This window comes from Peromyscus californicus, unplaced genomic scaffold, assembly GCF_007827085.1.
Source record: "Peromyscus californicus insignis strain IS unplaced genomic scaffold, ASM782708v3 Scaffold_20__1_contigs__length_68692818, whole genome shotgun sequence".
Lineage (NCBI taxonomy): Eukaryota > Metazoa > Chordata > Mammalia > Rodentia > Cricetidae > Peromyscus > Peromyscus californicus.
Window position 1 is genome coordinate 26,082,957 of NW_026294503.1, and position 22,796 is coordinate 26,105,752.

General features: G+C 43.2%; 1 long non-coding RNA gene across 5 annotated transcripts in view; it reads left to right on the forward strand.

Annotated features, from left to right (window-relative positions):
- The window catches only part of LOC128116551 (uncharacterized), a 78,122-nt gene that overhangs the window by 52,542 nt on the left and 2,784 nt on the right, over window positions 1-22,796 (forward strand). For 4 of the 5 annotated variants that reach the window (XR_008220498.1, XR_008220496.1, XR_008220497.1 and 1 more), the window contains 2 exons: window positions 12,585-12,824; window positions 22,289-22,598. This is a non-coding gene — a long non-coding RNA (uncharacterized LOC128116551). Of the gene's footprint in view, window positions 1-1,929; window positions 2,023-12,584; window positions 12,825-22,288; window positions 22,599-22,796 lie in introns of those variants that run through there. The other variant, XR_008220500.1, reaches the window with a different exon arrangement.

A 22,796-nucleotide genomic window follows, 5' to 3' on the forward strand; every position in this document is an offset into this window, starting at 1 on the left:
TGGGTCTCCAGCATCCATATAGTAGATCATAGGACCGACCTGTCACTTCTGCATTTACATGAAACTGTTCTTTATTAAGGATTTGACTTCTCTGGATAATACTGGTTCATGTGGAACCTTATATGTATGTGATGTTCAGTATTGATTGTCAACTGGACAGGGATCTAGAATTGCCCAGAAGACAAGTCTTTGTTATGTTTGTGAGAGACTGTCTACATTGGGTTAATGGAGGTAGGAAGACCTACCCTAACTGTGGGCAGCACCATACCAAGGCCTGATGTCCTGGACTGAATAAAAAAAGGCAAGCTTACCACCGGCATTCATTGGTCTGTGCATCTTGACTGCAGAGGCAATGTGACCAGTAGATCCCCCCACCCCCATTATTGCATCCCACCACGATGGACTGTTTTCCCAGTAACTAAAGGCCAAAACAAACCTTTCTTCTCTTGAGTTGCTCATTGTCAGGCATCAGGTCACAACAACACAGAAATGAACTAGACATATATATGGGGAGAAGCAGTGTACCAGACCTGTAGTGAATGGGCTTCTGATCCTAACCTTTCTGATTTGATGTGTGACCTCAGGCAAGGTACTCAGTTCTCCTTTGTACCATAGCTGCTTTTCCTGACAAGCAGGTCTAACAAGCACCAAACTCACAGCTGACATCTTTGTTTGCCACCCAACATCCAAATGACCTTTCATGCTTTCTAATCAGTCCCACATACTTTCCTAAAACAATCACAGGAATTGTTCAGCAATGTTTATGGAATGTAGCAATGTTTATGGAATGCATTCCTGGTCAAGGAGACATAGAGACATTTTTGTTGGCCAGTGCATCTGGATAGGAGGTTTTGAACTATTGTGACCATGTTGTGGCCACAAAGGATCGGGCTACTGAGCATGGTAGAGTTGATGAGGAAGCATGTGGGCCCCTTTTCAGTGCCGCCAGTAAATCAATCATTCATGGAGTCACCTACCTCTGGACTTCTGCCACTATTAGAACATGCTTCATGGGTTAAACTCTGTGGGCTGGCTTTCCTATATCCTGATGTTGAAAGACTCTTAAGTGATATACTCACTGTTGTTTGAGTGCAGTGGATAGTAAATGAATTAGCCTATATAAAAGCCTTCACACACAGCTTGGCATTCCATAAAGAATCAATAAATGTTAGCTTTAATACAAATATGACAAAATCCATTATGGCTGTCACTGGGGATAGTTTAAAGTATAATTCTTGTTTCATTCAGTTTTTTCAGAAGATTTTACAAGATAGAAAAATAAAAGAGGCGAGGCCTGTTGTTGCGGACAGAAAAACTGACATTTGTGTGTGTGTGTGTGTGTGTGTGTGTGTGTGTGTGTGTTCACAGACCTCCCATTATTGCATCCCACCATGATGGACAGGCCCCGGAATGGTACGGGTAGGAAGACCCACCCTAACTGTGGGCAGCACCATACCAAAGGCTGATGTCCTGGACTGACTAAAAAAAGGCAAACTTATCACAGGCATTCATTGGTCTGTGCATCTTGACTGCAGAGCCAATGTTACCAGTAGACCTCCCATTATTGCATCCCACCATGATGGACAGGCTCCAGCATTTCACATTTTTTCACACTTATCACTAAATTGCTGTACCAAAGGGTTGCGTCATTTTTTGCTTAGACCAATGAACATGGAGTACCTCTTCTATTTCATGTTAGCCGGCTGTGATATTAATTTTGATCATCAACGTGATTGGGTTGGGAAATCCCTAGGGCAATAGGGAGGCACATCCTTGGGTGTATCTGCCTGGATGTTTCCAGAAAAGATTCTGGGGGGGGGGGGGCAGGGGATTTTCCATCTCACTGGGTGAAGTCATGGACTGAGATAAAAAGGCTGAAAAGAGAAAAGCAACTGAATGCTACTATTTTTCTTCTTTTGCCTCCGGACCTACAGATATGTGAACAAGCAGCCTCTGGCTTGCCATGGCTGGCAGTCCCACTTTCATGCCGCCTCTACTGTGATGGAATAGATCTCTTGAACTGTGAGTCAAAACACTTCCTTTCTCATAGCGGCCTCCTGTAGTGAATTCGGCCACAACATCAAGCAAAGAAGTATTTCACCAGTATCTGGAATTACTATTTAAAATAATTCTTTTCCAGTAACAAAATTATGGGATCATTTCAGTTTTGTCTTTCTGAATAGTTGGTCTTAAACATAATATCTTGGAGTCAAAATATTTGGATGCTGGCTAAGTTTCCAAAGTGCTTTCTAAAATGGGCCACAGGTATCTAGGAGGGCACCTCCCCTAGTCCTCAGTGATGTAGTAGTTTCTTAGTCTGAAATGATTAAAGGGCTGGAATCATTTGTCTTTGTGTTATCCTGGGTTGTCTAGAATTCCCTGGATATGTTTCCACTGAACTTTTGAAGTTCTTTGAGGGGTAGGAATAGAAAAATGATTGGGAGCCCGCACCAGGGATAGTATCACCTTGCCAGAGCTCCCCCTAACAAAGGTGGGAGCCCAAGACACTGCTTACAGGGCCTCTGTCTCCATGAATGATCTGAGCCAATCCCAATCAACATGTCAGTTCCATTTTAAAGACAAAATATCGTAAGCTTTCTTCTCCCTGGCTGCCGTATTTTTCAATTTGGCAATAGTAAGCTAGGATTCAAAACAGCAAAATAAGCAAGGCATGATTACAGTGGTATAGACAGGAGAGAATGCTAGCTTGGCTAGAAAAAGAGTCTGGGAGTAGGATGACCCAAATTTATTATAAAAGAATTTAAGTTAGGAATATATATATATATATTAAGTTAATATAAATATATATAAATTAATATGTAAGTACTTTTAAGTATCTTTCTTTTTTAAAAAGCAGTTTTATTTTTTGATATTATCATTTAAGTATAACATTTCTCCCATTCCCCCCCCCTTTCCCTCCAAACACTTCCATATATTCTTCTCCATTATCCTTCAAATTAATGGTCTCTTTTTGCACTAATGATTATTTTATACACATATGAATTTGTATGTTTATGTATATACATGTATATTCCTAAATATAACCTGTTCAGTCCATACAAAGTCACTTGTGTGTATGTTCTCAGGGATGACTGTTTGACAGTGGGCAGCCAATTGGTGTGCTCTTCCCTGGAAGTCCACCCACCCCACTCCCAGCTTTCCTCAGTTTATAGATCCTTGTGTGGAGTTGAGGCCTCATGGGCTTTTCCCCATCCAGTTTGGCATGTTCACTGGGGTCATCCTTGTTTGCTCATGTTTGGGAAGGCATGTTGGAAAGACTTTATGGGTGCAGCTTCTGGTATTCCTAGTAGACACAACCTCACAGAGCACTCCCCGATCCTCTGATAATCTTTCCACCTCTCCTCTTCTGCAATGCTCTCTGAGTCTTAGGTACAGGGGTGTTTTGTAGATATGTCCATTGTTACTGGGCTTCACAACTCTGTGTATTGATTGATGTGGTTTTCTGTAGTGGTCTCTGTCTGCTGCAAAGAGAAGTTTTCTTGGTGAAGGGTGACGATAATACTTACCTGTGAGTATAAGGACCAATGTTTGTTGTTATAAGGACAGAGCGTTGTTAGGGGTTGTATGTTTTTTGCAAAAGAAATACCATATTGGCCGATGGGAGCAACTTCCATGCCAAGTTCACCTCTTAATCTGGGAACTAGCTACGAAGTTCCTAGAAAATCCAAAAGATAGCTATCCTAGAGCTTGACCAACCATGTACATAGTAAAGACTGGAAACAGAGGACTCGGAAGAAACCCAAAAGAGAGAAACAGAGTCCAGAAGTTTTATTACAGTCAAGGGACAGGTGTACCTTGACCAATTGTATTGTTTGCATTTTAGGCCCCTGGAAATGTCTTCAGTAAATTCAAAGGATGGTGTCCTAAACTGTGTGGTTCCTTTTGCTTGAGCCTAAGGACACTAATTGTTGTCACAGAACACACAGCTAATGACATCTGTGACCCTCCCATGTTCCAGGTCCTGTGCTAGGTGCTTCACAGGGATTTGTGTGTTCTACTACTCTGTTCTGCAAAGGTGGCACTTGGATACCATCCTAGTTACTGGTCTATTGCTGCTATGAAACACCACGACCAAGGGAACTTATAAAAGAAAGCATTTAATTGGGGGTTTTCTTACAGTCTCAGAGGGTGAGCCCATATTCATCACGGCAGGGAGTGTGGCAGCAGGCAGGTCAGCAGGCAGGTATGGTGCTGGAGCAGTAACTGAGAGCTCACACTTGATCTGCAAGTTACAATCAGAGAAATAGAAATTAGACCTGGCGTGGGGTTTTCAAACCTCAAAGCCCATCCTCAGTGACCTGTCTCTTCCAACAAGGCCACACCTCTCTCAACAAGGCCACACCTCCTTCCCAAACAGTTCCACTAACTGGGGACCAAGCATTCAAACTATGAACCTGCCTGTGGGAGCCACTCCCATTAAACCATCATGGGTGCTGACAGACTGTGCTGCTCAGGCAGCCTGAAGCAAAGCCCAGGCGGTATCTAGGTCTGTTGTACATCTAAGCTTCCCAGGTTTATTTTCCCAGCTCATTGTTTCCATCTGAACCTCCTGCTTGCTCCTTCAACATCTTTGTCTTTCAGAGGTTCCCTTGTCTGCCCTGTCCCATTGGCTGTCTGATTCATGTCAACATCCGACACTTACTTTCCAGTCACCTCTAAACCAGCCCATCTTTCTGACAGGGTTTCCTATTATTACAGATGTCGTCACACATTCAAAAGGATCTTGTTGAACATTTAATTGTGGTTAAAGAATGTTTCATTGCAGGGGGATGACTCTGAAAATGGTACCATGTCAGTGTACTCTCTGTGTGGAGATCTCTTAGCACTTTAGTTTTTGAACAGCTGCCTTCAAGGACTCCAAAGAATGCTTTTTTTCTATAATTTCTCTAGAGAGACATCAAATGAACATACAATTTCTGAAGAAGAATCTTTAAAATATAACATGGTTGTCAGTTGTGTGTCTCTTCCATGACTCTTGATCTGGTCTGTTTACTCCTTTACCTGCTGGTCCAAGCAACAGTGACAGATGAATAGCAAAATGGAAACATTTTGATGTCTGTGGTCATTTCCAAATTGTTAAATATCTCTTTTAAGTTTTGAAAACAGTGTTGAGGTGTGCTAACTAATTCTTCCATCTCTGAAAACCACAACTAGGCATACAGTCAACAAATTTCTCTCTCTCTCTCTCTCTGTCTCTCTGTCTCTCTGTCTCTCTCTGTCTCTCTCTGTCTCTCTCTGTCTCTCTCTGTCTCTCTCTCTCTCTCTCTCTCTCTCTCTCTCTCTCTCTCGGTTTCTCTGGCTCTGATGAAACACCATGACCAAAACAGCTAGTTGGGAGGGAAAGGGTGTATTTGGTTTACACTGGAAGTCAGGACAGGAACTCAAACAAGGCAGGAACCTGGAGGCAGGAGCTGATCCAGAGGCCGTGGAGGGTGCTGCTTCCTGGCTTGCTCCCCCTGGCTTGCTCAGCCTGTTTTCGTATAGAACCCCGAACCACCAGCCCAGGGATGGCACCATTCACAATAGGCTGGACTCTCCCTCAAGGATCTCTAATTAAGAAAGGGCCTTACATCTGGATCTTATGGATACATTTTCTTAATTGAAGTTCCTTCCTTTCAGATAACTCTAGTTTGTGTGTCAAGTTGATATAAGACTATCAAGCTCACTCATGTGCACGCACGTGCGCGTACACACGCGCGAGCGCGCGCACACACACACACACACACACACACACACACACACACACACACAATTTTGGTGATGTGCAAATATATGGAAATAATTGTGCTGTCAGTCCCCTTACTGGTCAGATGAGTTTGCATTGTAGAAGGATCAGTAAGAAATTTGTCATTTTCTTATGAAAGAAACCTCATTTTATTTGCTTTTTTTTTTTTTTTTGCTAAAGATGATGTGCAAGGGAGCAGAAACTTGGCATTCAGCCACAGAGCCTGTGGTTTGAATATTTTACATCTGTCAATGGGATTCCTTTTGGCATCTTATCCGAACACAATGAATTTGATTTTGGAGAGGCAGGGAGATCCTCTACACTGTTTTTCTTGCCACAGAAACAGCCATTGTGTGGCCCAGCGAGTCACTTTGAATTCCTCCAGCTCACGGTCCCATCCTCACTTGTGAAACAGTTTATACTGCCTCCAGCTTCTGACATTTCCATTTGATGTGATTCTATTGAAAGGGAATCGTAGCACCTGAGATTTAATTTAAAGCCTGTTTATTGTAATAAGCAGACGCTGTGAGGGCTGCTGGTCTGAATCTCTGAGGGATGAAATGGATGAATTCGAAAAAATATATTTAGAGGGGATGAAACAAGCCAGGAGAATTGGCCTCAGCAGGGAGAGCACGGCTACAGAAAAGGGGATTTGTGTGTTATGGTGGTCCAGTCTGCCGTACTGTTAAGAAGGAGAATGAAGAGAGCTCTTTCAGTCTGTCCCCTGGATGGTGCAAGATCAAGACCAGTGCTTACAAAAAGCGGAGGAGGGAGAGTTCTGTCAACCTAACTGTGAGTCTTCTGTCACTTCCATCTGTCTCCCAGGAGAATGGGCTCCCTCAAGTAAGTCACTGAAGTCACCATCTATAACAACCTTGTCTGGCAAGACAACTGAGGTTCAGAGAGGCCAAGATGTCTGCCTGAGTTGGGATTTCTATGGCTCTGATGAAACACCATGACCAAAAAGGTAGCTGGCGAGGAAAGGGTTTATTTAGCTTACACTTCGGCATTGCTGTTCATCACGGAAGGAAGTCAGGGCAGGAACTCAAACCGAGCAGGATCCTGGAGGCAGGAGCTGATCCAGAGGCCATGGAGGGGTGCTGCTTACTGGCTTGCTTCACCTGGCTTGCTCAGCCTCCTTTCTTATAGAACCCAGGACTACTAGGCTGGGGATGGCACCATTTACCTTTGGCTGGGCCCTCCCCCATTGATCACTAATTGAGAAAATGCCTTGCGGCTGGATCTCATGGAGGCATTTCCTCAGCTGAGGCATCTTGCTCCCTGATGACTCTAACTTGTATCAAGTTGACAAAAAACCAGGCAGTACATTCCCCTAAGCTATCTCCTCCTTCTAGGGCTCCCATACTTCACAGTTTCCACGCCTTATGTACTTCTCAGCCTCAATCTAAATAATCCAGGGCCGTGTCTACCTTTTCTGCTAGAAAGTCTTCAAAGAAGCTAGCAGTCATCTCTGAGTACTGTGTCCTCTTCCTGCAGCTCCTTTGCTACTCTCTGAAAGAGGCCAACGCCTGGCACTTCCATCTTCTTAGAGTAAAAAACATACAGAGGTTTATTTTGCTAAAACACATCATCCATCTAGGGATGTGGCAATAGTTCTGGGCAATATGTAGATTCCTCACTACTGGCTTCATGTGGATGGGTGGCACTGTGTGGGAGGAGTGCAAAATGAACATGGACACAATGCAGCAAATAAGATCGACAAAGAATTAGTCTATCAATCGGCAAATGCCAGCTGAGGCTTCTCAAAAGGAAAGTATGCTCGTGTGTGCACAGGTGCACGTTTGCGTGTGGGTGTGTGTCTATATACTAGGGAAGCCAGAGGAAAGCACTGGGGATATCATTTCTCAGGAGCTGTTGTTGTGTTTACCCACCCAAGGATGGGCACCAATGGAGAAGAAGTAAGCAATTTCTACCAAAGTCCAACTTGGTGAACTAATGAGTTTATTAGGGTTATTTACAAGAGTGTTATTGGCAAGGGGTTACTTACAGGAGCATGGGTGTGCTGGCTAGTTTTATTTTAACTTGACACAAGATAGAATCATTTGGGAAGATGTAACCTTAATTGAGAAAATGACCCCCCCCCCCCCAGATTGGCCTATGAGAAAGCTTGTGATTCATTTTCTTGATTGGTGATTGATCTGAGTTTTGAGGACAGAATTAAGGCCTTCCTGTTTGCAAGGTAAAGGCTTTACTGGTTGAAATAAGAAAAATGAAGAGTTTATGCTTAGAATTTGAAAGATAACAAAGAACACATATGCATACTCCCTAGGTCAAGTTGTAAGGTAAAAAGATGTCAGAGGAGACAGGCACGCTGTCCTGTGTTTTCTTGTGTGGCCATCCCTGACCATCTCTGTCTAATCTCCATGTCTTAGTTTTGTTTCCTGCTGTTGGATAAAATACCCTGACAAGAGCAATTAAGGGAATAAAGGGTTTATGTTGTTCGAATCTTAAATGGTCTTTTAATAAAAAACCCAGAGACAGATATCAGGGTGAAAGCTGAAAGCTCAGAGAAGCAGAACAGCCAGCCACTAGTTCTTACCTCTACGAAATTCTCAGCTTAAAGAGAGTAAGTTCCTGTCTCCTCACACCTTATATACCTTTCTCTGCCCTGCCATATTTTGTCCTGGGATTAAAGGTGTGTGTGCTTCCCAAACAAAGGCATGAGATCTCAAGTGCTGGGATTAAAGGTGTGTGCTACCACTGCCTGACCTCTATGTCTAATTTAGTGGCTGGCTCTGTCCTCTGATCCTCAGGCAAGTTTATTAGGGTCCACAATACATCACCCCAGGTTTGCTCTGCTCAACTCAGGCTACAGTCCATCAGGTAAGGGAAATCACCGCAGCTAGAACTTGAAGGAGCTAGCCACATTGCATCTGCTGTCAAGAAGCAGAGAGCAATAAACGCATCCTGCTGCTCTGCTCAGTGTAATTCCAGTATCCCCACCAAGGAATTGCACCATTCACAGTGGTGGTCATCTCATTTGAGTGGCTGTAATCAGGATAGTTCCCAACAGGCACATCCAGACTCTCATCTCCCTGATGATTCTATATTCTGTTCAGTTGACAACACTAACCATCATATCCTCCTTTTTCTAGGAATTTCCTACATCTTGACCAAAGTTACTCACATGAGAATTGCTCTGAAACTCCAGCTGACACAGCTGATTAGTTTAGAAATGGCTCTTTATCTTAGATTTGGCCAATGAGACCATTCATTGGAGCTTTGAGAATTCACATACCACCACCACCAATAACAACAAATGTGTCGATTTCAGTGGCCAGAACTTTAAGATAAAGAAAGGCAGGACCATTCAAGGATGATGCTCCCTAATCATAGATACAGTGTTCAGTAGAAGATTCAAAGGCAGCACAGAGCAGAGAAACTTGCAGAGTCTGAGGGCTGGGCAGGCTCCAGCTTATGGTCCTCAGAGTCCCAGCTGGTCCTTTAGCTCAACTCATCATACTCATCCACTGTGGAGGAGTCTTGGAGATTGGTAACAGGGGACACCCCAATTAAGTATTCTTATGGTTTGAATATGAAATGCCCCAATCAAATCTTACTTTGAATGCTTGGTCTCTTGCTGATGGCACTGTTTGGGGAAATGGGAGATAATTTTTTAAGAGGTGGGGCCTATCTTAGGGAAGATGGCTGCTCAGATATACTCTTGAAGGTTATACCAATCCCCCAGTTTCTTCTCTCTCTACTTCCTGTCTGCCAAGAAGTCACCAAATCTCTTCTACCCCATGTTCCTGCTGACATCAAGCTTGGTCCAAGCACACAGCACCAAAGAATATGTACCAAACTTTCCCGAACTGTGAACCTGGGTAAATCCTTCTGACCTTAAGCTGTTGCTGTCCAATATTTGATCACAGAGATACAAAGTCCAGCACAGCTCCTGTCCTCCCCACATCTACCTCACATTTTTTCACTTGTATTGAAAGGATAGATTTCTCTGATTTGTTTCTTTTTATTGGAATGGAACCTCCTTTATCAAAAGTGTAATCTCAATTATTCCATGACAATTTCTGAATGATATTAAGTGTGTTGGGAGGAGCAAAGGAATTTAGAAAATCTCTTTCTTGGCAAAACTTGCTTTGTCTGGTTACAAATTTCTGTTTTACGCATCTGCCCAGGACAATAATTCTTTTCTTTTTCCTTGAAGACCTGTCTTGATTTTGTTACCTCCACCTTAGGCAAGGCAGATGGGCAATTTAGATTGATTATACAGATTGTGTGTGCAGAAATATGAGAGAGAAAAGCTCATTAATAGAATTAAATGTTACTCTGGTAATTATTCTTATTTTATGGAGAAGGAATCAGAGGCTCAGAGACGTGAAGTGATGTTCCTAACTCACAAGTGAGAAATGACAAAAGAAAGACTAAGATCCCAGCATATGCCATTTTTTTAATTAAGAATCTTTTTCATTCATTTTACACATCAATCAAAGATCACTCTCTTCCCTCCTCCCCCAAGCCTCCCCCTCCCAACCCACCCTTTACTCCCTCCCCCATAAGAAGGCAAGGCCTCCCATGGGGAGGCACATCCAGTAGAGGTAAGTTCCAGCCCTTCCCCCTGCCTCAAGGCTGCAGGAGGTGTCCCATCATAGGTGGTGGGCTTCAAAAAGTCCGCTCACGCACCAGGGATGGATTCTGATCCTACTGCCAGGGGACACCTCCCCCCCCCCCCCCAACAAGCAGATCAAGCTACACAATTGTCTTGCCATACAGAGGGTCTAGTCCAGTCCCATGCAGGCTCTACAGCCATTGATCCAACTTTCATGAGTTCCCACTAGTTTGGTTTGGTCGTCTCTGCATATGCCATTTTTAAGGGAATGAAAAGGGCTGCCTATGTAGCCTTCCTACACTACCTGCCCCATCTTGCTTGATGGTTCTGCTGCCTTTTATATCTGCTCACCGCACTCCATGTGAGTACCCACTCTCCTTTCCCTGCCCGGTGAGTTCACAGTGAATTTTATTTCATGCAAATTCTTGGTGCTGAGTTGTTTTCCCTTTCTCTTTCCCCTCTTTTATTCTTTCAAGGTCTATTTTTTTATGTTTGTGTGTGTGTGTGTGTGTGTGTGTGTGAGAGAGAGAGAGAGAGAGAGAGAGAGAGAGAGAGAGAGAGAGAGAGAGAGAGAGAGAAGTGCCTATGGAGGCCAGAGAGGGCATCTGTGGAGCTGCTCAAGTTACAGGTGGTTGTGAATCGTCTGACAAGGGTGGTGGGAACTGAACTTTGGTCCTCTGGAAGAATGGCAATTGCTGTTAACTATTGAGACATGTCTCCACTCCTTCCTTCTCTTCTCCCTTCCTCCCTGGAAAAGAGGGTTTCATAAAACTGGCTGTGGTGATTTGAATAAGAATAGCTCCCAAAGGCTCGTATGTTTGAATGTTTAGTTACTAGAAAATGATGTTATTTGAAAGGATTAACAGGATTAGGTGTGGCCTTGTTGGAGGAAGTGTGTCACTGGGGATAGGCTTTGAGGATTCAAAAGCCCATGCCAGGCTCTCTCTCTCAGCCTGAAGATTAGGATGTAGCTCTCAGCTACTGCTCCAGTTAATGCTTGCATGCCCCCACGCTCTCTGCTATGATGATAATGGACTAAATCTCTGAAACTGTAATGGTTATGGTGTCTCTTCACAGGAATACAGTGACTAAGACATGGTCTAAGTTGCCTGTCTGTGGGACTCTGTCTTTTTTTTTCTGTTTTTTTTTGGAGACAGGGTTTCTCTGTGTAGCTTTGGAGCTTGCTCTGTAGACCAGGCTGGCCTTGAACTCACAGAGATCTGCCTGCCTCTGACTCCCGAGTGCTAGGATTAAAGGCATGAGCCACCACCACCCGGCCAGACTCTGTCTCATTTAGGCACAGGGATATCCTGGGATATCAAGAGGTGGAAGAATCCATGATCTTGGAGTGAGATCTCCAGAGCCTTTGAAGAAATTCTGTGGAGAGGATATTACAATTTCCAGAGTGATGGAAGTGAGCATTTTGAGGTCCTTTAACCTCATCTACTGACAGGCTGACCCAGCAGGTCTCTGAGGCTTATTTGACCTTGCTCCCACTCCATGTGTTCCTACGGTATAAAGATCATAGCTATTTATTTCCTTCAATCTGGAACCTCACATAGTCTCTCCACTTCATAGAAGCAGTAAGTAAATGATTTATTTGACCTAGGTGTCCAAGAAAATGGATCTAGTAGAATTCAGTGGTAGAAGTCTCACTGAGGAAGGCTTAGGAGAAAGTGTAGAAATAGGAGACTTTGGCTACATATTCAAGAAATGAGCAGCAAGGTAGCATGGTTGAGTATTAATCATGATTGTTTTGAGGAAAAGATATGTGACTAAGTAATGTGAATGGGCAAAGGAGAAGGAAAGCATTTGGAAAAAAAATCTTATCTGATTATATATTCACTCCAACTGAACAATTCATATTAAACTGATCCTAAGCATAAGTACTTTGTCACCTCATCTGTGATAACTGAAAAGTCACATTGTTTCTTAACATCATTCAGAACATTCTAGAGCATTCTACATATAGTTTTCAGTTTACAAGGTATGCTGGTTAATTTTTATTAGTTCAGTTGACACAAACTGGGGTCACTTGGGATGAGAACTCCTCAATTAAGGAACCCCCTCTCTCAGATTGGCCTGTAGGCATTTTCTTGATTAGTGATTAGTGTTGGAGAGTCCAGTCCATTATGGGCAGTGCCACCCCTGGGCAGGTGGTCCTGGGTTGCACAAGAAAGCTACCTGAGCAAGCCACAGGGGAGCAAGCTAACAAGTGTTCTGTGTTGCCTCTGCTTTGGTTCCTGTCTCCAGGTTCCTGCTGTGAGTACCTGCCTTGCCCTTCCTCACTGATGGACTATAAAGTGTAAGCTGAAACAAACCCTTTCCTCCCAAAGTTGGTTTTGGACATCGTTGTATCACAGCAGTAGAGAAGCAAGGAGGACAGAAGCCGACTGTACCTGACTGGCTGCTGCTCTAGCCTCCAGTCCCAACCTGTCTACGCTCCAGGACTCTATGTTCCAGCCATATTGAGTTGACTGCAGTTTCCAAAAGGTACTATGCTCTTTCACATCTGTTATCTGCCGTCTAGCACCATTTTCTCCATGTGAAATTTCCTCTCTCACTTCCTTCCTGCTTGGATAAGCTCTCCTCTCAACATAAGTAATAACGTCTCCTTTAAAAAGCCCCTTTACCACCCAGCCATTATGGTATTCCTGGATCAATCTGCACTTTTTTTTCTTTTTAATATTGCTTGTCCCATGTTATAGAATGATTTTTTTCTTCAGTGACTGCCTAGATTCTGGGATGTTAATCACAGGGACACTGTTTTTTGTTTTTTGTTGTTTTGTTTTGTTTTTTTTTTTGCCTCTGATCCCAGTTTCTCAGCCTGCCTCCTGATGTAATGGCAATAATTTTCGATCAGCTGAATGAAGCAAGAGCAGAGAATGCTGAGCCATTTATAACACTATTTCAAAATACTACAGCCTGTCTCCGTTTTATACCTTTAAAACACATATTTTATTGTTGGTTGTTTTTATGACTGTTTGGTTCTGAAGTCTCTTTTCCCCTCACATCACTGTGTGCCTCATTTCAGAGCTGCACAGAGTTCTTTAGAGGTAACAGGGCTGGACAGAAAATGCCTCAGTCTTTCTTTCGACATAATTGCCACATGTAAGGACCATATCTTAGTCTTACATGTACAGCACCTAAGCAGGTTCATCAGTTCCCCAGTCCTGGCTGTTTCTAGTTTCAAGATAATCTTTCAGGTACTGATAAACTTCTTGTAGAGAAGATGTATCAATGAAGATACATTTTTTTTTCACCATAGAATGAATTCCATGAGATAACTTCTCCAAACTGATATTCTTTGCCTGAAGAAATGGTTTTTAAAGACCATTTCTTTAACACCTTTTAAAGGTTTATTTTCATTTTATGTGTATGAGGTGTTTGTGTGTATGTCTGTCTATATACTACTTGTATGCTTGGTGCCCAGAGAGGCCAGAAGAGGGTATCAGATCCCTGGGAATTGGAGTTCTAGACAGTTGTGAGTCACAATGTGGGTGCTGGGAATTGAACTCAGGACCTCTGGAAGAGCAGCCAGTGCCCTTAGCCACTGAGCCATCTCTCCAGCCTGTGTCACCGTTTCTAAAATGAATTCTGTAAAGACTGTGCAACTTGGAAGTGCCACCACCATTTCTATTTTATCTTGACTCTCCTAATTGGGTTTTGCTATTAATTACTTGTTTGCTTTTGGCTCTTTTAGGGATTGAATGTAGGGTATGGAGTACACCAGACAGGAGTCTGACCACTGAGCTATATCCCTAACTCTGTTTTGCCATGAGAAGAAAAAAAAATGGGTGCACTGCTTTCAAAATGGATTTGTGTTGAGCAACATGTGCGTGCATGTGTGTATGTGTGTGTGTGTGTGTGTGTGTGTGTGTGTGTGTGTGTGTGTGTGTGTGTGTATGCATGTGTCAGTATGATTGTATGAAGCCAGAAAGGGACCTCAGAGCTGCATGCTTGTTATGTAGTTGCTAGACCTTGAACTCCCATTCTCATGACTGTACAGCAGGTGCTTTTAACTTCTGAGCCATATCTCCAGCCCCTGAACAGGATTTATGATGTTAGTCTACATAAATTAGATATTCAGAATATTTGAGTGTACATTTCTTAAATCACTATGAAGAATATATTTTCCCGTGTCACAGATTGTGTTCTATTATGTAAATCATGTACAGAGGGGACCAGAAGAAGGAGGGCAGCAAATGTCAATACAGAAAAAGCTGATATAATTGATAGAGCAATCTACAAAACTTACCAAAGAGCAGGAGGGGAGTTAATACCTGTAACTACAGAGGGACAGTTTCTCTTAAGAGAAGTGTAAGATAAAACAAGGTGAGTAAGAAGTGTGATACACCATAATGCTGGGTAAGATAAAACAAGGTGAGTTAGAAGTGTGATACACTGTGATGCTGGGAAATGGTCAACCTTAACCGGGCATTTGATGTGTTAGAGTCAATGGGTTAATTGCTTTCCATGGATTTCCTCTCTTGGAGGCCTGTTGGGTGAGGCAGTGAAGGAGTAATGTGAGTCAGTGTCTTTCTCTGAACTTTACTGCCCTTGAGCTGAAAACTGAACCAGCACTTGCAAGTGAGAGAGGAGGAAGGAAAGGAATGCGTGGAGGAGGAAGAGGGGAGCTGGAGGATAAGGAAGGTCGCCAGGGCCTTAACTTTGCTGCTGGCTTGCATGAACGAGCAAATCCACACAGCCACCATCAGAGCTGGGTTTCTGCACACCCGTGTTTTGTCTTCCCCACAGCTGGCCCTGATTAGTTCGGGCATTAGCCCTTCCCCGAAGCTGCTGCCCCTCAGGAGCCCGTTCTCCTGCCCTTTGCCCAGGCTTTTGATCAGAGGGTGCCAGGCACTAAAGCGGCAGCTAGGAAACTGCTCCTTAGGGCTTCCTGGGAAGGCTTCAAAGGTTGGAAAGCAATTTGCAGCTTTTGTGTGCAAGGCCAGGAGATTTGAGGAGGGAGTGCTCCAGTTGGTGGGGGAGCTAATTAGGCCTGGGAGCTGTTTGGCCACCTCACCTTCACTTGAAAGCCCTCTAGGATGATGAGGTCCGGGAGGATGGGGACCACTTTGTGCTCAGCGGGCAGTGTTCGGCTGCTGTGCAAGTGGCAGGTTTAGGAAAGGAGGTCTGGGGAAACCAGTACTTAATGCGCCCCGGGAGATTAGCCAAATGGGCTCCCCATGAACAGCTGACCTGCAGTAGGCTGGGCTAAGGCACAACACTATAATGCTATACTGTTTGGGGAGGTGCCTTGCTATGCGCAAGTACGGATTCTGGACCACTTAAGATGGTTGTGTTCTTGTGAATGAAAGCTATTCACTCTTATCAATGAATTAACTGTTTCTATAGTGACTAAAGCACTTTTTTCGAGGGAGGGGAGGGGTGTTGTGAAATTGATTACAATTCTCTAAGTGGCTTTTCAAGGGAATGCCAGAAAATTACAAACAAACAAACAAAACGTTTGGGTTATCTGTAAACTGTGAGAATGCTTGCTGATTGTTCTGGGAGAAGAGTAATTGGAAGATGTGCTATTTAGTCACTTTTAGGGATACAGAGTATATGTTGAACTATAGTAGGGGTTTCATTTCTAAGATTAGACTTCACCCTCATTTTGAAATTTCTACAAGTATGTGTGGCCCTACACAAGTAACTATCATTCTCATTGTGGTGCTCTGTGGGAATAATCATGGAATCTCCTAAGACTGTGAATGATGAGTAAGCATCTAAGCCAGGAAGGCAGAGCAAATGTCGAGTAAGGTTAGCTGTTACCACATGAACAATCCTGGACCTGCAGAAGGTCTTGAGTTTGATTGCCAGCACTATAAACTAAACAAATGAATACATTAACGGCCCTTTCTAATTGTTACCAAAGTTACAGGCAGCAATGCATTTCAGCCCCCAGCTCGGCCATCTTTAGTCTTCCATCTGTATTCCACTGGCAGTGTGCAGTGGCACCGGCTTCATCCCTGTCCTGACACCAGTGGTTTAGGCAGCAGTCCCGACTGCTAGCTTAATTAATGCATCTTGGATCTTAACTTGGGGCTTGAAGCCATTGGGAATGACTGGGTAAATGTATATATACGTGCTAAAGAGTTGGGCTAAATGCTACAACTTAATTATGCAAGGAATCATTAGTTTGCCTTCCTTCCTTCCTTCCCTCCCTCCCTCCCCTTCTTTCTTTCTTTCTTCCTTCTTTCTTTCCTTTCTTCCTTTCTTTATTTATTTCTTGTGTTCTTTGTATTTTAATCTGCTTTCTCCCGTCCTTTCTATGTGCACCGTGGTAAATTTACAGCCCTCTGCAATGGACTCAGGACCCAAGTATTCTACTGAAAGGTCTTTGTTGTCCTGGCTGCAAATCCCCCCCCACTTCCTTTCTTTCCCCTAGTGACTTCTCTGTCCTGTGCTCTTGGGCTTAGCATTTATGGATTAGGCACTGGCACATGGTGTATTAGTTAGGGATCTCTAGAGTCACAGTTTATGAAATGAATCTCTCTCTCTCTCTCTCTCCCTTCCCTCCCCTCTCTCTCTCTACACACACACACACACACACACACACACACACACACACACACACACAGACACAGACACATATGTAAAGTCTTAAACAGATGAAGTAAATCTAATTTCAAAGTCATGGAAAGCATTTATAACAACAAGGAACTCTGCTTCGTGCTTTATGGGCTCTAGTGCCTGTGATTAACAAAAGAAATCAGACATGTAGGCAAAACTCAGGTTGGGGCACTTAAAATTGAGTTCCAGTTCTATAAACTATTTCTGTGACTGTGCACAAACCACATGGAGGGGACTGAGTCATGGTCATTATATTTTTCTTTAATTCTTTAAGGACAATTAACTTTAGCTATTTTAACATACATGGTCCAGCCACTTTGTAGTCTTTGCTAAATCTGCTATTACAGCCCTTCAGAAAGAGTTTTATGGAATTACTTTTTTTTCCTGAGTATTTCCTGTTTCTTTGCATAACATATAATACATTCTGGTCACTTTCACTCTTCCATCCCTCTTACCCTACCCCCACCCCACAACCCACTATCTTCTTGCCACCGGGTCCTTATCCTACCTTCTTGTCTTTTTGTTTTTCTTTTGTTTGGGGATTTTGAGCCACTGTGTTTGACCAGGGCCATTCTCATGGGCACAGGTGTGAAGCTACCCACAGGAGCATGGGTAACTTCTCAGTGGCCACATCACCGAAGACAATGACTTCCTATTCCCCAGCAGCCTTGGATGGCCATTGTCACCCTGTGGGCAGGGTCCTATGAGCCCTTCCCTCATCTGTGATGGAGTAGAACTCAATCTTGTGCAGGCTCTTTGTAAGCAACCATAGCTGTCATGGATTCATGTGTGACATGGCCATGTTATGCCATGACAGCATTGCATAGCCCTTTGACTTACTGTCCAGCCTTTACAGTCTTTCTCTTCCCCATTCTCTGATGTTCCCTGGGCCACAGAAGGGGTGACATTGGTGTCCAATTTAATGCTGCGCATTCAATTGTCGCTTGTTCTTGTACCTTGTTCAACTCTACATTGAACTGACTGATGTTCCTCACTAGAACTTTCTTGGTTGAGACTGAGGACTATATTTGTCTGTGGTTACCAACACAAATATTTAGGAGGCAGGTTAGCAATGTGTCCATTTAGCAAAACAAAAAAATTAGGTTTATCCTTAGTTCCTATGACTGCTTAGTTGTGGGGCCTTGGCTCTGGCCCACGGTACTGGATATGAACTCACTCCTACAGAGCAAGCCTAAAACCCAAATAGAAAGATTGGTGACCCTCATAATAGTTGGGTCACCATTATACCAGTAATTACAACTTGCCTTGGAAGTTGGTATTATAGTTTTCAGGGTTTAAAGCTTGGAAAAATCATTGCTGCCTCTTCTCTTCCAGAAGTCTAGGTAGCAATTTCTGGCACCATGAAAGCTAGCCAGCAGGAAGTTTTCAACTCAGATCCAGCATGATTCTCTGTATTCTGTAGCCAAGCTATGTGGTATCTTCAGCAATAGGCCTTTTAATCCAGTTATGGTAGGCAACTCAGGATAATGGTACACTTGAATAGTTTTAGGGTGCTTCTGGGACCTTCTTGGCCAACAATTCCTAGGAAGATATTTCACACCTGACACTGGGATTTTTGTTCAGTAACGCATGGCTTCTAGATCAATATTATGCATTCATGCATGATAACTCCGTTCAAAATCTTTTTTTAAAAAATGTATGTTTTTGTTGGTTTATAAAATAGTAGGTTTCCATGTGACTAACTTCTGGATGCATCTCTGGCTTTGGATAACCTGCCTCCTGCACCCCATCTTCTCTCTCTCTCTCTCTCTCTCTCTCTCTCTCTCTCTCTCTCTCTCTCTCTCTTTTCTCTCTCTCTCTCTCTCTCTCTTTTGGCTTTTTGAGACAGGGTTTCTCTGTGTAGCTTTGTGCTTTTCCTGGATCTCACTCTATAGACCAGGCTGGCCTTGAACTCACAAAGATCAGCCTGCCTCTGCCTCCCAAGTGCTGGGATTAAAGGCGTGTGCCACCACCACCTGGTGCACCCCATCTTCTCTCCCATCCCCTATGCCCATCCCTGTTTAGACCTTGTTATCCTCAGTATGCTCTCCTTCTATTTTCATAGGATGTGTTCTACCATCTCTACTGCCCCTTGAGGCTCCTCCCCTTCACCTACCACTGTCAGGGTCTCTCGGTCACTTCCAGGTTTCTACAGCCATTTCAGGTTAAACTAATCTAAAAGTTTGAGGCTCAGGGGAGATCATGGTAGAGGGGGAGGAACAATGTAAGAGCCAGAGGAAGGAGAAGTACTGTCAAACGGTGGCTTCGGGACACCGGGACAGGCATCACTGTTCCCTACATCAGTTCACAGCAGCTGCAATTATCCCATAAGATCAAGAGAGTTACAATTTCAGCATGAAGCAGGGAGGGGCTCCCAAGGTCTCTCCCCTATCTGAGGTGCTAATGGCAGTGGGTGGCTGCTGAAGGAGGGAGAATCATTTCTCTTTTGAGGGTAATAGCCATTGGTAGGCTGCCCGTGCCACAGTAAATGAGCTCATGCTCATGCGCATATGGGTAGCTATGATGAGAACCTCAATGATCTATATATATCAACTTATTAAGGGGTTCTATGGGGGAAAACAGACTCAATGATACAGGATAAGGTAAATCCAGTTGCAGAGTCCTTGGAAAGCTGGGGACCGATCACAGGCTGCTTCATGTTACCTGATCTACCGGATTCACCACCCAACAGACCTCCACCTCCTTTCTCCTCCCTTTTAAGGGGTCAGGTAGGCAGATAAGAAGCACTGCCTCTAGATAGCCAGATAGCTCAAGATCATGGGCGGAGTGAATTTCCACTACAGGTAGCACTAATTGGACTTAGTGGTTTATTAAAAGCCAAACAATACAAGAAATTGAGAGGGACATGGAGACATGTTGTGGGGGTGTGGGAGAAGCTGGAGGGAGTCAGTGGGAAACGGATATGGCCAAGATACATTGCATACCATTCTGGAATAAAAATAAAATGTAAGAAAAAATTCAAGTCTAGGATCCATATGAGAGAGAGAGAGAGAGAGAGAGAGAGAGAGAGAGAGAGAGAGAGAGAGAGAGAGACAGAGAGACAGAGAGAGACAGAGAGAGAATATGAAGTGTTTGCCTTGTTCCTGCTGGGTTGCCTTACTCAGTATATAATATTTTCTAATTCCATCCACTTCCCTGAACACTCATTTTTTTTATTGCTGAATATGTACCACATCTTCATTATCCATTCATCAGCTGATGGGTGTGGTCCCTCCATATCATATGCTAGTCATATTAACAATTATTATTTTCAGCACCTCTGAAATCTAAATTTTTTTCCTAAGTCACTTGAATCTAAGCTGAGTGTTTAGTTTTCTGCATGCTACCAGTCTCCCTCCCTGATTCACAGTTCTCATTTTTATATTCACCTGGCCTCCTGTGGCTGCTCCTATTTCTGTATTGATTTTGGTAAACCAGACTTGGGAGGAGACTGTGCTCAAACACCTGGAGCCCATGAAGCTCCCACTTCCTGCTCATGGGTGCCTTCCAGACATGGTGTGCAGTCAATGTGCAAGCAGTTCTTGAGTCTGTATTTCTGTGCATTGGGCTATTCATGGATTTCTCATCAGCCAGGGCTGTGTTGAGAGCTTATGTTTTGTTCAGTGGCTCTCTCCTCTCTCTCTGAACTTTCAGGATGTAGTCAGGTCTGTGACCTCAGGCAGAGTTCTTGGATGCCCCTCCTGTGACACACTAAGATTCTCACTTTCTGTCCCAAACCCAATTTGCCCTCTTTGAAAAAAATGGCTGGGCCGGAGAGATGGTTCAGCAGTTAAGAGCACTAGCTGTTCTTGCAGAGGTCCTGAGTCCTGAGTTCAATTCCCAGCAACTACATGGTGGCTCACAACCATCCGTAATGAGATCTGGTGCCCTCTTTTGGCCTGCAGGCAACATGCAGGAGAAATATTGTATAATAAATAAATAAATAAATAAATAAATAAATAAATAAATAAATAAATAAATCTTTTAAAAAAAAGAATTAAGCATCTGGCCAGGGACTCCTGTAATAAAAAGCTCTTCTGATCCAGCTTTCCAGTAGACAATGGCGTCAGTGCCTGCTGTCCTTACTCAAAGTATGGAGTTTTCCTTTACCTACCTTCCTTCTCTCTTTCCTTCTTTCCTTCTTCCTTCCTTCCTTCCTTCCTTCCTTCCTTCCTTCCTTCCTTCCTCCCTCCCTTCTTTTCCTTCCTTCCTTCTTTTCCTCCCTCTCTCCCCCTCCCTCCCTTCCTTCCTCAATTTCTTCCTTCCTTCCTTCTTCTTTAACAAATACATCCTTTCCAGTTTGTTTCTTGCTTTTGTTTGGATTCTAGTATCCTATGATTGTTCATGGTAACTTTGTTGACCTTTACATGTAAGTACCCAAAGTTTTTTTTTTGTTGTTGTTTTTAAATAATGTTCTATTTTTAATTACTACGGTGACAGGATTCAACTGTTTCGTAAATAATAGTTTGGTGAAAATGATTCAGAGAGGAAAAACCAGAATTGGGTATGAAAAGTTCTCTTATGACAAAGGCTAAGACAAAGCAGAAAGTCCTGGTGATGTAGTCCAGGGGTGGAGAAGACTGAACTGTGCCAGAATATACCCAGGGAAGGGAGTCAACAGGTATATGGCACTCAGCACCAACAGACAAAAGGAATATTGACTTCCTTACGGTCACCTGCTTTGTATCTGCAAGCTAGCTTATCAAGTGTAGCTCTCTGTTTGTATTGAAACTTTTTCATCTTCCCAAATTATAACACATGAAAAGGAGTGTATTTCCAACTGTTTGCCATATTGCTAGCCCTGGAATAACACACACACACACACACACACACACACACACACACACACACACACACACACACACACACTGATTGATTTAAACAGCGTGCTCCTTCTGAGTCTTGCAATTCCAATTTTGATTCTAGCTGACTTTGCAGCCTCTGATAAGTCAAGTAGTTTTCTTGACTTTATTCCTTTCCTGTGGTCAGTGGGAATTCTAATCATATAGTAAATTAATAGGAAAAATGCTTCATTTTTCCTAAAGGAGTGTGATAAAGAGTAACATATAAACCTCAAGTGGATATAATCGGCAGTCCTTCAGTGAGCTCTGAATAATTATAAATTTCTCCAGCAACTAGCTTACAAAGGGAGTTTGGTAAGGTGAGTTTTCATTTTCCCATCACTGGGGGAGTAGGTGCCAAACTTCATCCTATGTTCAAAATATGCCTAACGGTTTTCAATAACTAGTGTGTTACATTTTAGAATGAGCACTTTAAAGTGAAGCATTAAATCACAAGCCACATTCCAATATCTCAGGAGAAACAAGCAGACCTTAGATTCATGTGAAATTAACACATTTATTGTTTTTTTTTCACAGCCAGATTTGCAGGAAGTCATTCTTCTGTTTTGCTTCATACGTGTGTTCTCAAAGCTTTGATGAAGACCCTCTTTAGAAGCAAGTAAAAGCTGGTCTAGAGGGCATTCAGAGTTCTTTAAGTTTTACACAAAATGAAACTCGTTTTCTTTGCAACTTCATGAAACAATCTAGAAGATGTTCACAGGCCTAAACGAAGTAAGAATTTCCCCAGGAGTCTAGAGCAAGTTTTTGTGTAGAGACTTGACTTTGAAGGAGAAATACCAACAGATTCAACGTCTGGATTTCAGCTTCTTCCTGGCCAGCTGTGCTTGTGAGTCCATTCCTTCCCCTCTCAAAGGATGTAAGCCTATTAGCCATTAGTATTAGTAACACAAATAACACATGCCATACCTTCTGAAAATCCTTTGATAAAAATGCTTCACTTGCTAGGAGAAACCTATGGAACACTCTAAAGGATGAGTTGAAGCTGGATCTAGCAGCCTGTAGACTAGAAGTGTGCGGAAACAAC